General features: G+C 48.9%; 1 long non-coding RNA gene across 1 annotated transcript in view; it reads right to left on the bottom strand.

Annotated features, from left to right (window-relative positions):
- Positions 1 to 1,812: 1,812 nt before the first annotated feature.
- The window catches only part of LOC118970455 (uncharacterized), a 31,485-nt gene continuing 22,228 nt past the window's right edge, over positions 1,813 to 11,069 (bottom strand). Inside the window, exon 3 of the long non-coding RNA XR_005058471.2 lies at positions 1,813 to 6,883. This is a non-coding gene — a long non-coding RNA (uncharacterized lncRNA). The remainder of the gene's footprint in view (positions 6,884 to 11,069) is intronic.

The following is an 11,069-nucleotide window of genomic DNA, read 5'->3' as shown; positions in this document are numbered from 1 at the left end:
AATGCCATCTCCATCAGGAAGCCCGGCCTGCCCATTCTTACTTAAACAGCTTCCCCATTCCCACCCAAACTCTATCCTGGACCCCTCTTAATTCTCTTCTTGGTGATTGCTTTCTGTCTCTCCTGCTGGGATGTAACAAACCCCAAAGCAGAGACTGTCTGTTCGACACTGTATCCTTAGCACTGAGCACAAAGCCTAACACACAGCAGGGGCACAGTAGGTACTTACTGGATGAAACAATATAGACATTCACTGTTACAGCCACATATACACAGATGTGCTTGCACACAGAAATGTACACTCCTACAGAACACACACATGCTTATAAGGTACACGTAGAAACAGTCATGTAGAAATACCCATGAACAGACATACAATTACATAGTTCCTACAGATACAAAGACACTCCCCTTCCCCCGCCACACACACAGTCTTGCAGGCCCTCCTGTGAAGCATTAGGAGGAGATGAGGTCAGGATGCAGATGTGCATGGACAGGAAGTGACCAGAAGTGACGTGCACCTAGGCAGAACATACAAAGACAGATACACTTACATGGTACTGGGCACTTATTTTAGACATGTATCTACTAATCCAGATGTTCAGGTGTATGGGCGTAAATGAACACCTACCACACTCTTGTATGTGTGTATGTGTGCACGCACTTCACCAAGGCACACTCAGGACATGCATTCATACATTCATTCTGCGTTCATTCACATATCCATCAGCATATAGGGATTTCTTATTATAAGAACTAAACCAGGTCCTGCCATCCAGGGATATTTAATCCAACAGAGGAAGAGGAAAGGGAAGGGGCAGAAGCTAGAATCAGCATTTGTGGGGCACCTGCTGTATGCAGGACACAGAGTCAGACAGCTGACATGCATGATTTTTTTTTTTTTGGCTTCATAATCATCCAGTGAGGGAGGAACTATCTATCCCATTTTACAGACAAGAAAACTGAGATTTGGGGAGTGAAGCCACCTGTCCTAGTCCTCACCAAGGGCTCTAGCCCCAGGCAGAAAGCCTTCAAAGAGTGATAAAGAGTGGCCTGAGGTAATTCAAGGGTAATTTCCATCCTGTGTTCAGGCCCAGCTAGGTTCTGAAGTTCTCAGAAAGGATGAGACCCTGGGGGATTGGACCAAGAGCCTAGCACTGCCTCCCCTCAGCCCGTGATTAATGCCGACAGCCCTCTCACTAGCAGGGAACTCATCAGACTAATATTTCCTGATGTGAACTCTGTGTCGCCCTAGAATGAGAAATCCCAGCCCCCTTGCATTCCGTGCCCCAGATGAATGGGCTCCCATCCCAGGGCCTGTGAGTGATGCAGCCCATGTCTGCAGAGGGAGGTCGATAAAGACCCTTCATCAGCAGAAATGTGGCCTGGCCCAGCCAGCCAGCAGGCCCTGGTTCCCCTCGCCACACTGCTCCCTGGGGCTGGCTGTCCCTGGTCTGCCCACGGGGACGGGAGGCGGGGAGGGCAAATGCCCAGCACATGGGGAGGGAGAGCCCTCTGGAGGCAGAGATGGGCCTTATTCAGCCCTGCCACAGAAGTTGGGGCCCTGGGGGACCAGAGGGAAGGACAGGGTCTGCTGACATTTTGCCTTGATTGTGAAGCTCCAGTGATGTCAAGGACGGCATAAGCGTGTGGCCCAAGGCTATGAGCAAATGCCTGCTTGAGGCAACACAGGACCTCAGAGGCTGTGTGGAGGATGCTGGAACCAAGTGATCTGAGGAGTAGGAGCGCCTGTGGTTGTTGCTATAGTAAGAAAAAAGTAGAACTAATAACTAGTATAATTTATTGTGCTTCCTAATACATGGTGCCAAACTTACCACATTCAGTCCTCACAGAGTCCCATGGAGTAAGGTGGTATCATCCCATTTTACAAATGAGAAAAGTGAGGCCTAGAGCAATTAAAGTAGAGGTGTCAGGATTCAAGTCTACATATTCTTCCCTTCACACCTGTGCTGTTAGCCATTCGCTATCCAACCATTCCACTGTTTGTAAACTGGCATCTTTGTGCCAGGCATTGAGCTGGGTCCTGGGAATGCACAAGGCAGGTGCCATTCGTGCCCTCGGGGAGCTTGCAGTGTCATGGGGAGCCGACATTAAACAAGGTGAGAACGTGGGTGCAGACAGGGTGCTCCAGGAAGGTCTTGCCAAGAGGAGGGGGGGTATTTGTCTTGCCTTCTACGCAGGGAGAAACCAGTCCAACTCCTGAATGTGGGTCTTGAGGACAGTCCTCAAAGCGGCCGAAGGTGGAAAGAACCCAGGGCTGAAGGTCAAAGCATTGAAGACCAAAGCCAGGGAGAGGGTGGCCCTCCTGTGAAGCATTAGGAGGAGATGAGGTCAGGATGCAGATGTGCATGGACAGGAAGTGACCAGAAGCAAGGGGCCTCCTGAGTGAAGGAGGCCGTCCTCATGATCTGAGCTGTGTGGTCCCTGGTTGGATGGTGGGTTGGACTGGCTTAAAGGTGGACGTCAAGAAGGACAGCTCTCCACACCTGAGAGGATCATCTCCTCCTGAGGGTGTCCTTCGACAGGAGAGACTTCACATCAGTGACACAGCAGTGCTAGGATGCTGGGCTCACAGGAGATCCCCAGTCGACAGCCAGAAGCTCAGGGAACTGTGGGGATGGGAGCTGGCCTGAGTTATGCAGAGGGTTCAAGCTGCAGCCAAGCTGGATGGGCTCGGGGCAGAGTTCAAGGTCCATCAGGAAAGAGGAGGTGGAGGTTGGTGGTCAAATCTGAGCTGAGCCACATACAGAGCTCAGGGCACGAAGAGTAATACCAGAGGCCACCTGCTGGTGGTGCTATAGCCACCAACTGGCTCTCCGCCCAATCAGGATGTGCCTGGACTCCAGCAGGGAGGGTCAGGGAGCCAGAGACACCCCATAGCGGGGGCGTCAGGAGGGAAGCAGCAGCAATCCTGCTTGCAAAGATCTTGCCCTCCCTCTGCATTTTATAGTGGTTTAGCCCGAGAACTTCAAGGTTCAGCTTCTTGCATGTCGTGTTTGGGCCCATGGGTCCCTCTCACCCTCTCTCTCCTTGTGCCCCTCCTGTTTTTGTCTCTACCCTGTTTCTGAACCTCCCTGAGCCTGACCCTCAACTCATCCTTGACCCTTATGCTGCCCCTGCCTCCCATTCCTGAGCCTCACCCCAATCCTGGAATTTCTTCCAGGTGTGAGCTCAGCCGCACCCTAGCCTGCCGCAGTCCTGAGCCCCTGCCTTCCCCATCGGTGACTTCATCTCTGACTCCTGGCCCCCCATCTCACACCCATCCCAGATCCTTCCTATCCTTTCCCCAATCCGGCCTCTGAATTGGGGGTCAAAATCTGTTGCTTATATTCCTTAAAGATTATTTTAAAACTGAGAGGTTCCTCTGTTCTTTGGGGGCCAAAAAATAAAAACAGGTGGGAATTCCAAAATGCCCTTATAAAAATGCCATGTAGAAAATCAGTCCACAGCTTGAGATACCAGAATAGTGGTGCCTCTTGTGGGAGGAGGGAGGGTAGAAAATGGAAGAAGGGCCCCGGGCCCCATCTGGGGGTATCTGATCTGTTTCTTGAGCTGGATTTTGGGTTCACAGATGTGTTCAGTTGGTGAAGATAAATCAAGTGATATGTGTACTCTTCTGTATGTATGTTTTACTCCAATAGGAAGTCTTTAAAAAATGCCCTGTAGTCTGGGCAATATGGGCCCTCAGGGCAATGGAGCTGGCCGTGGAGTCCCTACAGCAGTTGGGACACAGCCTCGGACGCTGGTCAGGCTGGTTCTGCCTTACATAGGCCCTTGGAAAAGCACGGCTGAGTCCTCAGTGTTCCCAGGACAGGCCTTCGTTCCAGCGGGATGCTGACAGCAAGCACCCCCACCCCACCCTGACCTGACCATACACCCCACCGTCCGCTGGGACCCTGCCTTGGTGCCAGCTGCCTTTCCTACCCTGACAGCTGTATTTTTCAGGTACAACATGACAGGCTCAATCTATTCCTGTTATATATTTCCCAGTAAATGGACAAGGTGAAAACAGTGTCAGTTCAAATCACTATCATGACACTTAATTCTGATTTACTGTACCTTTTGCTGCAATCTTGAAAGTGCCTGTGTCCGTGCAGAGCTGGATTGCCCAGCCAGGCCCCACGGGGTCGATGTTAAGATCAGCTTCAATAAAAGAATTTAGGGTAAGGCAGCCCCGGGTGGGCAAGGGGCAAGCTGGGGCCCAGAGGACGAGCCAGCAGAGATGCTGAAGCCGCAACTCTCCCACGCCTCCCTCCCGCCAACTCTTTGTCCCCAGCCCTGTGTTTGCAGCAGCTGGGAAATTTATGGAGGCTCCATAAACGGGTTTTACAGACAGCTGTTAGAGCGTGTGGAGCAAGGCTTGGCTGTCGGGGGACCTAGTCACAGGCTTACAGCCAAGACACTTAAATATTATGGCCCCACATATATAAAAAGTGTGCTATGCACGTCCTCTGCCGCCTCCCTCCTCCTGACCCAGGAGCATGAGGTTGCCAGCTCGCCAGAGACAAAATGCCCACAACCTCTTGTTCCAGCCCCTGCAGCCAGGACCAGAAGCCTCTGGCTGGGCTGGCAGCATGGATTTTAGGGAGATTCGTGCAAACAGCAGTGTCAGGCAAGTGCTGGCCTCCTGCCCCTTGCCCTTCTGTCCTGTTGTACCCAGGCTCAGCACAAGTTCTTTTAGCCTCAGGGTCTGGCTCCAGCTGAAACTGTGCCTTGAAAACTCTCCCCTCTCCCCAGCCCCCACTTCTTGCCCTGCCAGTTCCTACGTGCCTGTCCAGAACTCAGCTGAAATACTACTTTCTCAGAGGCATCATTCCCACCCTCTAGAATCAGGTCCCCTGTTATAAATGTTCATATCCTCCCTGGACTTCTTCATAACATTTATAACATTTGTAATTACATAATTATCGGTGTCATTATCTGTTTAATGTCTATCTTCCCTACCGGACAATAAACTCTGTGAAAGCAGGGACTCTATTTGAATATATCCCTCGTGCCTTGCGCACGGCCTGGCGTTCAATAAATAGTCAATGAATGAATGAATGAACAAATGAAGATCCAGAGATGAATCCCATACAACTCTCAGACATAGCACAAGGCAAATTTGCTCAGATCCTATGAGCAGGAGAAAGGTTTGGGGGTGTTCAGTAAAGAGAAACTACTTGAACAAGGGGGAATCAGGAAAGGCTTCCAGGAAGAGGTGCCATCGGACCTCCTAGTATAGTAAAATGCTTTCATTCAGAATTCCCAGCCATGAAACTTAAGATGTGAATCAGAAGGCTAATCCCTTGGTCTTACTGAGCCTTGGCTTCCCTGCCTTTAAATGGGGATAATGATGGTGTCCACATCATGTGGTGGTTGTGAAGGTTAAATGAGTTTAGCACAGTGCATGTAATAAAAGAATTTCTGAAGCTACATTACTACTGAAGATAGCTAGAACTTAGTAATCTAAGGCAAAGGGAGTGGTGTGTGTGAAGGTATTTATGGGGGTAAAAATCATTCCCCTTGAACCCTTACTCCCTGGGCTATGACCTATGGTTGTGCCAGTCAGATTTCCTCTCTTGACTGTTTGACTCAAGAGACATGGGAAGAATTAGCAGAAAGTTGAAGCTGAAAGTTCATATGAAAATATCACATGGCTAAGTGGAAATTATAACAGAGAGATGTGCTGGACGCCTCAGCTCCCAACCCATCTGTAGCTTTATGATAGAAGTTTGAAATTATTTTTCTTTTTGAGGATGCAGTATAGCAGTGCACTTAAATTTAACTTCTCAAAGATGTTTGGCTATGTGACTTTGGACAGAGTATTTAACCTCTCTGAGCTTCATTTTCCTTGTCTGTAAAATATAGATCATAAAAACATTTATCTAAGATAGTTGTGAGATAATGTAGTCAGTTGTATTACTCTTCACTGCCATCCTCCTCATTGAGAACAATCAGCTGGTCTCAAAGAGACTGTGATTGCTTAAGGCTCACCCCCACCCTTAGGTCTCCTCACTTTTGCAGAAAAGAAAAATAGCTGAGAAATCTGCTTACCCCTCATACTGGCCGTATTCTCCAAGGCTTTCATCATATGTGGAAGAGGATAGGTTGAGCTTATATGAAATTGCCAATATTCCATTCAGTGTTCTATGGACATTTTGGTCCATAAAAGTTGATTTCCATATGGTCCAACCTTAGAAAATGCAGGTTGCCCAAGAGCCAAGAGCCATAGAGGACAATAGACTGGGGCATTCCTCCGAGGAGATGGAACTGGGGCGTACTCAAGGAACATTTCCCACTCCCAGGGAATAGACCTCTCAAAATGTGCACGCAGAATGGTTTCAGAATCTACAGAGCTGTGGCTGTCGTGTGTCTCCTTTTCTTCCCTCTTCAGAATGGAAATGTGTACCTGTGATTGCCCTGTCCCATTTCACCATAGTATATATACAGGGCCGAGAGGTGGGAGGTAGCTGGCGTTTTGGGTTCATAGGTCTCTGAACCAAAACGAGCCAGTTCTCTCTTTTCACTGAAGAGAACTGCAGGCATCACACAGAAACCCTGGACTTGGAGCTTGAACCAGTGTCTGGATGGGACTTTGGATTGTTTGCCTAGAGGTGAGCAGGTTCTACATGGAGGGAACGGAGGGAATGAAACGTGGTGAGCAGAAGGGTGGAACGTGGGCGATTATTTTATTGGTCACTAACCCCTTGCAGTCAGTCTTGGTCATGCAACTTACTCTGGCCAATGAAATGTGGTTGGAAGTGACAAGTCACCCTGGGCAGAAACTCTAAGGGCTACTTTGCTTTGCCACATTCTTTCCTGCTGAAATGACAGCCTTAACTGCAATGTTCCAGACAGAAGATGCTCCAAAAGCTGGGGTCCTGGAAGAAAGAAAATATGTTGCTAAGCCACAGCCAGTGTGCCCTGGACAGGTAGCATGGGTAAGAAGTAGACTTTGGCAGCTGGAGGACCCCGGGATTTTGGAGTTGTTTGTTACAGCAACGTAACCACTTATCCCGACTGATCAAATGGTTTGCAAATGGCTTAGCACAGAACCTGGCTCAGAGTAAATGCCATCATTATTTTTCTCCTGTCTCTTGAAAACCAGAGAGTCATAGTAAAAGGCCTGGAGGCAGAAAGTATGATTTCGGTTTGGGAAAGAATTCAGTGTAACTCGTGAAGGCTGCACAAAGGGGAGTAGTTAATAATGAAAGTGAAAAAGGGAGGCCAGATCATGGAGAACTTGGAGTAAAAGTCACATATCTTCTTAACCTGCACAGAGGGTTCAAAATGGTCACCTTTTCCCATTTCAGTGACTCTCAGACCCCATCTTTCCCCAGAGGGAAGAGCTTCTTTCTTCTCTCCTGGGGACCTGCGCTCCCATGTCCTGTCCCCATTGTCTCCCCACCTGCTGCTTCACCAAAAGTCTGAGGTCCTCAGCAGGAGCTACTGTTGTCTCACAGAGAGGGTCAGAAAACCAGTCTGTCCACCAGAGGGAGGGCCTGTGTTCCTGGCTGCTGGTTCCCCGGCCTTGTGTTGTCACTGCTGAAAACAGACTGGCCAAAAGCAAGCGTCATGAAAGAAACGATAGATCTGATGCTACTAAAATGTAAAACTCCTAAATGACAACAGACACCATAAACAAGCTAAAAACAAGCTATAGCCTGGGAGAAAATATTTGCAATTTATATAGCAGATAAGGGATTAGCATCTAGAATATATAAAGAATTCTAACAAATCAATAAGAAAAAGACAAATGGCCCAATAGAACACTCAGCAAATGATAAAAAACACTCGATTTATGGAAAAGGAAATTGAAATGGCCAATAAACTTGAAGAATGTTCAGTTTCATTAGTAATCAAGGAAATAAAGCATTAAACTACTGTGAACTGTATTTCACTCATCAGCTTGGCACAAAAACATTATTAAAGTTTGATATTAAATGTTAATGAGAGTTTGTGGAAATAAGGACTCTTGAATACTGCTGGTGACAATGGTGGATTAATCAGGATAAGGTAACTGCTGTAACTAAGACCACCAACATCTCAGTGCCTTATCACAAAAGTTTCTTTCTCACTCATGTCACAATTCAGTGTGCATGGTTGGGAGGGAAAGCTCTGCTCCACAGTCACTGAGGGGCCCAGGCCCCTTCCATGTTGTGTCATCTCGTGGTTCCCTAACTTCCTCTGCATTTGACTGGTGGGCGGGACACAAGAGATAGCATAGAGGATTGCTCGGGAGACTTGTAGGGGCCAGGCTGGGAAGCGACCACACCTCATATGCTGTTGGCCGGTACTTAATCACACGGCCCCATCTAGTTACAAGGGAGGCCGGGAAATGTAGTCTTAACTGTGTGCTCAGGAAGAAGAAACCAGCTTGGTAATGGCTTAGCAGCCTCTGCTTCACTCAGCTGTGGTGCTCGGCTCCTATTTACACATTTGCACAGGTGTTTTAGGACACACCCTGGCCCGCCGTCTCACAGCATGTCCCCACCTCCCTGCAGCACATCATTTCCCCAGGACACCCACCCACTGTCAGCTCAGGAGGGGTTTCCAACTTTGACCATCCTCTGGGCCAAGATCCACCTTCTGCCCCCACCCCAATGTCTTGGCTCTGGAAAGCAGAGGAAACACCCCCACCCCCACCTCCAAATGCCCACTCTATTTTTAGTCCCCAGGGCATTATTTTTCCCAGGGGGAAAGTGTACCTTGTAACCCAGTGCTAAAGAGTGCAAATTTCACTCAGAAGCAACGGGAAGCTCTGAGCAGATTGTAAGTAGGGCACTGACATGATGAAATCCGTGCTGCAGAAAGGTGAGGAGAGCATGCGGGGACTCCTGCATGGCCCTAGCAGTGATGGATCGTGAGATCTGTGCTAAGGCATGGGAAGGAGGCCCTGGAGCAGACATGATAGGTTTCACAGAAGTAAGAATGTAGAGGATGACAAACGGGAGGGACACAGGGTGGCTCCCTGGTTTCAGAAGGACAGCGACCCCTAACACTGAGATGGGGAACAGACTTGGGACAGGAGATGGGTGAGTGACTCCAGGCTGGAGATGTCTGTAGCCATTCAGATGCAACCGTCCTATAGGCAGTTGGACGAACACACCTGGAACTCAGATGCGTAGGGTACAGGTAAAGATTTGAGGTTCAGAGGTGGTACTTAAAGTGATTGGATGAAGAAGCACTCAGCTCAGATGAAGGGACAGGCAAAGAACCTGTCCTCCTAATCCCAGCTTCCTTAAATTAGGGCAGTGGAAAGGGTGGACTTGCAGGCGCAGTGATCCCTGACACAGAGCAGAGGAGCTGGACCAGGTTGGGGACCTGGCAGGGGAGGGAGCCCTGGGAGGGCCACAGCCTTTCTGAGAGGGAGCAGCTGGGCCCAAGGGAGGAGAAGCTGTGAGTGGCCAAGGCTGTCGGAACAGGACCATGGTCAGGGCAGTCAGCCTGGATTCACGGGCAGGTGGCCTTTGTGGTCCCGCCAGAGCTCAGGAGAGCCCGGTGGGTGCTTGATTTATTTAATGCTCAGCTGTTGTCGTTTTGAAATTCTTAGTAATCATATCTTTGGAGTTGTGTTTTGTCTGTGAAGTCCAATGGGACGATGGAGCGGGACATACACGCAGTATTTGCGCCCACTGTTTCCAGCTTCCCCACTGGCGTAAAGCGTTTGCGATGCTCACGAGCACAGCATTCGGTGGACCCACCAGGCGTGGGAGCCCCTTGAGACCCAATGCAATTAGAAGGTAAACATGCAACTTCGATAATGAAGTGGGGTGCCCACAGCCCAGGTGGCCAGACTTTCAAGTAAGAATTTGCTTGACATGTGGAAAGAAGACGGTGATGTTGTATGAAACATGAACTACCAATAACCCTTTCAAATCCACGATCCTTCCCTGTATTAGCCAACCCCTTAAGTGGAAAACATGATGCAGAAGGAAAGGAAAAGGAGCCCCTAGTTCCTTTTCCTCTCTGGACTCCTGAGTCATCAGAAACTAAAGGCCGACCCTGTGAGGAGGATGCGCATTTATCAAGAGGTGAAGTAAAACCAGTTGGGTTCATTTTGCGCAGTCTTCCTACTATGCTGAGTACAAATATGTATGCAGTTTTGGTGGCTCCACACAGGAGTTAAATGCCCTTCTATTTGTATTTAAAACTGGCATTGCAAAATCTAAAATAAAAATCATGCTAATAATTTAAAGTTTTTTTGTTTTACTTAGAGCGGCATTAAATAGCAAATAAAAAATATTGCAAGTCAAGAGAGACACCACTGAAGAAAGGGAAAAAGCCTTGTATTTCAATAGTTTTCCTTGTACTTTCTCCCTGCTTTATGAGCAAGGGGCCCATGTTTTCATTTTGCACTGGGCCTTGCAAATTATGTTAACAGTTCTGAGGGCAGCAGGGTCTCACCTGGGACCTCAAGACCCAAGCAGAGTCTGTACCCTGAGGGAAGCATAGCGTCCTGCTTCTCGAGCAGGTGTGTGAGCTCCTCTGTAATTTGGCCCTGTCTCTGATCCCGCTGGCAGATGGCCCTATGAGGTAGAGCAAGGCTTGAGCCAGGCTGGCCCAGTTCAAGCCCTAGCTTTGCTTTTGCTAGCTGTGTGATCTCAGGCAAGCTACTTGACTTGTCTGTGCCCCAGTGGTGCCAACTCTTGAATGGGAATTTTATAGCAGTACCTACTTCAAAGAGTTGTTGAGAGGGTTAGCTGAGTTTATTCCTGCAAAGGGTCTGGAACAGTCCTTGGATCCTACAGTTGGGGTTCAATATGTGTGAACTATTATCATCACAGCATTTCCTGCGATTTTGCTTCCAGCAGAGGAAGTCCCTGGATACCCTGTCCTCTTATATCTTCGTGACACTGGAAGGTGGGACCACACTGAGTCCCCATGGGGAGTGGAGCTCACCATCAGGCCAGGGGCGTCAGGTCCATGCATGGGACATGTACTGATTGGGGACTTTGTGCAAGACTTTGACGGTGGCCACGGGTCTGGGTTGCGCTGAGGGGTGTGGTGGGGAATCTCTTGGTCTCCACGTCTGTATTTATTTTCTAGGGCTGCCATGACAGAGTA

This window comes from Manis javanica, chromosome 2 (genome assembly GCF_040802235.1).
Source record: "Manis javanica isolate MJ-LG chromosome 2, MJ_LKY, whole genome shotgun sequence".
NCBI lineage: Eukaryota > Metazoa > Chordata > Mammalia > Pholidota > Manidae > Manis > Manis javanica.
This window is presented reverse-complemented; position numbering and strand designations above follow the sequence as displayed.